The sequence below is a fragment of the Pectinophora gossypiella genome, chromosome 23 (assembly GCF_024362695.1).
Source record: "Pectinophora gossypiella chromosome 23, ilPecGoss1.1, whole genome shotgun sequence".
Lineage (NCBI taxonomy): Eukaryota > Metazoa > Arthropoda > Insecta > Lepidoptera > Gelechiidae > Pectinophora > Pectinophora gossypiella.
In genome coordinates this window covers 1,699,118-1,703,239 of record NC_065426.1, presented here as the reverse complement: position 1 = coordinate 1,703,239, position 4,122 = coordinate 1,699,118, and the positions used below count along the sequence as shown (strand labels likewise).

Genomic DNA, 4,122 nt, shown 5'->3' with positions numbered 1-4,122 from the left:
CGGGGAAATCCCGTCGCTCAACCCATCAAGGGCTGTGGAGGCTGTGGTCTGCCGTGTGTTCCCGGCAGATCACATAATATCGGAGATCAGGATGGACTGCTCCTCCCATCCTGAACCCAGGGAGAGTCCGAATCGGACGGCGCCGACGGGTGCACGGAAGAGTGTGCTAACGTCCCCGGACACCCGCCAATTGGCGAACGGAGTGGAACACCGAGGAATTTTAGTGAGTAGGAGTCTCACATAACCCAGTCGCTTTCCGCGGGCGACTGGGTATCCATGATGGATTTCTCCTCGTAAAAAAAAAAGGTTGGGTTATAGGGGTTATAGGTACTTAGTTGGGTTTGTGGAATACTGTACAAGGTAAGGCCAAAATACGGGATAATGATAACAAAGGTGCGTCCTAAAATGTAAAGAGTAGATCGTAAAATTTTGGTAATCTAAGTTTAACGACCTCCGTGGTCCAGTGGTTGAGCGTTGGACTCTCGATCCGGAGGTCCCGGGTTCGAATCCCGGTGGGGACTTAGCACAAAAAATTCCTTAAGATCCCTAGTTTGGTTAGGATATTACAGGCTGATCACCTGATTTTCCGAAAGTAAGATGATCCGTGCTATGATGGCGCTAAGCCGTTGGTCCCGGTTACTACTTACTGATGTAACTACGTAGTCGTTATAAAAGCCTTTGCGGCTCAATAATGACCCTGACACCAGGGTTGATGAGGTTGGTAATCCACTTCACAACCCACACGTTACAAGAAAAAGAAAAACTTAAGCAAAAAACTACATACTTATACATCAGATTAAATACTATAATGAACCCACTTTATACACATTTTCTGTTACTAACTGCGCAAACAACAATCGCTTCTTACTGAATAAGATCAATCAGATGAAAAATGTAGTATTTATATAAAATCTCCATTTATTTATAATAATAATATTTAGCTTCCTAACCACTGCTTTGTAATAATAAACATATTGGTTTGTTTATTTTATGAATGTGTCTGTTATGTCCGTAATGATGATTTTATTATCTGAATAACAGAGATAATTTTGTTTTTATTTATGAATTCTCATTTTGTTAAGGCCAACACTATTCATCATAATTATCACAAAAATGTTTATGCCAGGAGTCGTTTCAAGATTTTTTTAATGTTACTAGATTTACCGCAAATGGCATTAGAAAAAGAAATATAAATACTCTTTATTTGCCTGTAACATTAACTACTTAGCCGGACAAATGGGGAGCGCTGAGTGCTCTCACTTTGTATTTGGTTACGAGAGTGATAGGTGTTCTAAAAACTAACAATCGAGTTACTCGAACGATCCCTTACATGGTATTCGAAAAGTCATTCCTTTTGTGGTGAACTGGAGTAAGATAGGAAACGCGTTTAAATCTTTTAATAAAAAAATATATATAATAATATATAATCTAGCTAGGTTAATCTGCATTAAAAATGTGATAGAATCGATTTACAACCTCGCGTGATGTATTGCTATAGGATTTCAAAGCACAAAGTAGGCATTTAACTTATCCTGTTTGGGAAATTGTATCAGACACCTATCTAGCAGATAGTATTTTTGCTATCGGACACTTATCTAGCAGATAGTATTATTGTCATTAGACTCCACTGCTCTATACTTCCTTTGCTGTCGGACACCTATCTAGCAGATAGTATTATATATATCGGACACTTATCTATGAGATAGTAATATTTCTTTTGGACAATTATGTAGCAGATAGTATTTTTGCTATCGGACAGTTGTCTAGCAGATATTATTTATATCTGTCACACATTTATCCAGTAGATAGCATAAATATAACATATTATTGATATCCAACACGTATCTAGAAGATAGTATTATTGCTATCAGACATTTCTCGTCTTCTCAGGTCCGGACGATAATGACGTATACTATTAGATTCCCGGACCTGAGAAGACGAGGAATGCCTGAGGTATATAGACACATATACCTGAGATATATACCTACGTAGCCGGTCTCAAGAGAAGTTACCTTGTGCACAAGTTAGTAACTCCGATAATTATAAGGTAGTTAAACATATTTGAAACCTATTCCCGTATACATTAACGCGTGACCCAATTTTGATGTGGGTCAAAGTTAACTTTGCACAATGACATTACGAGTATCTCCTAAGAATTTGAGATGCGTTATAAGTTTGTCGCTTTATTTCTAAGTACGTGAGCATTATTTATTGACAAATTTATAAAGAATAAAATTCATCTTCTATCGTGTGGGTTGTGAGGTGGATTATCAACCTCGTCTACCCTGGTGTCAGGGTTGATTGAGCCGCCAAAGACTACTTAGATCAGTAAGTAGTAACCGGGATCAACGACTTAACATGCCTTTCGATGCACGGATTATTTTACTTTCGGACAATCAGTTGACCAGCCTGTAATGTTCTAACTAAACTAGGTACGACAAGGTGATTTTTCTGATATGTCCCCTGGATTCGAAGTTGGGACCTCCGGATCATGAGCCCAACGCTCTACCACTGACACCAGGGTTGATGAGGTTGGTAATTCACCTCACAACCCACACCATAGAAGAAGTGCAGTTTACGCTTGCACAGTTTGCTCGACCTTTTTAGACGGCGATACGGTTCACCATTTTTTTTTATTTTTTTTTATGACGTGACTTATTGTAGATTTGCCGCAGATGGCATTAACTACTTGGCCGGACAAATGGGGAGCGCTGAAGGCTCTCACCCGGATACGGCTCACCATCTATCACGTTGGTCTAACTGAAAACTCGGTTAGTACTTAAGTACCTCTGACAACCATAATTGGGAAATAATTGTGAGCTTATGCTATGTTATTTATGGTACTTACAGTTTGACGTGTGGGTTGTAAAGTCAACGACCGACCTCATCAACCCTGGTGTCAGCAATTGAGCCACCAAAGGCTCTTAGACTTCAAATAAGTGGAAGGAATTTACTGAAGTTTGAATTAAGGCTGAATGCCATCTGTAGAGCAGAATGTAATTTATTTGTAACATAAATCAATAGTTTGACCCGTGTCAAGTTCATCGGTATTATTGTAAGGCCCTAAAATTGAGATAACAGGTATACAGGGTGTTAGTGACATCGTAACGAATACTGAGAGGGATGATTCAGACCATGATTCTGAGTTAATATCACGTCGAATTTTCCGTCGGAAAATTCATGAAAATTTTTGTATTTTTTTTTAATTATTTTCAGTTTCATATCTTTGCGACTTGCTATCATCTTGATTTTCACTTGATATCAACTCAGAATCATGGTCTGAATCATCGCTCAAAGTTTTCCTTACGATGCCTGTATAATATCTACGTGTAACTTCATATTATGTGTGGTGGCCAGGGCGGTTTAAAAGGCCACATAGCAGCAATAGGCTAGTTTCCAACTAGTCAAATCAGTAACTTTTTCTTAAACGTCAAAACACAAAATTACTTTGCAATTTGTATGAAAAAGCACACTGTGACGTCATAGAAAAATGTGATTAATATCGAACTTATTATTACGTTTTTCTTGATTAAAATTCATAAAAAAATAAATATAATACAGAAAATGTTTTTCGTTAGTTTTAGATCTGTATTTATTTAGTAATCCGAATTCATAATTTATCTTGAACGCGACCCAATTCATCTAAAATCAGATGAATTGCTTTAAATAGGGCCTTTTTAACCCCCCCCCCCCCCAGATCTTGGAATTAATCATTTCATGATGTGTTCGACCATTGAATGGCCATATCTTTAATGTAGGCGGTGTCCATGCTATGTCGTGTAATAAAAATACGAATAGTCGATTAATTTCTTAGGTTAATTCAGTTACAATAAGTTACAATATTATGAAGTTACAATAAAGACATAAAAACTTAAATAAAACCGTAATTTACTTTCCGAACTTAATAAATGTATTCAGTCTGGATAACTTTTAAAAGGTTCAACTTTTTCATAAATTCAAAGCGAATACTTTTTTTATTGAATATGAATGAAAAGTTTCAGTAAAAGCTATCTAAATAAAACAATACAAAAACACGATCTACTGTGATTTTTATAACACATAATCATCTTCTCCCTAGCGTTATCCAGTTTTTCACAGGGTCCGCTTATCCAACCTGAAGAT

The 4,122-nt window shown here is 37.2% G+C and overlaps 1 non-coding gene across 1 annotated transcript; it reads left to right on the top strand.

Moving 5' to 3' along the window:
- Positions 1-449: 449 nt before the first annotated feature.
- Trnae-cuc (transfer RNA glutamic acid (anticodon CUC)) lies at positions 450-521 on the top strand. Its single transcript has one exon. It is a non-coding gene; the product is annotated as a tRNA-Glu (tRNA).
- Positions 522-4,122: the final 3,601 nt, after the last annotated feature.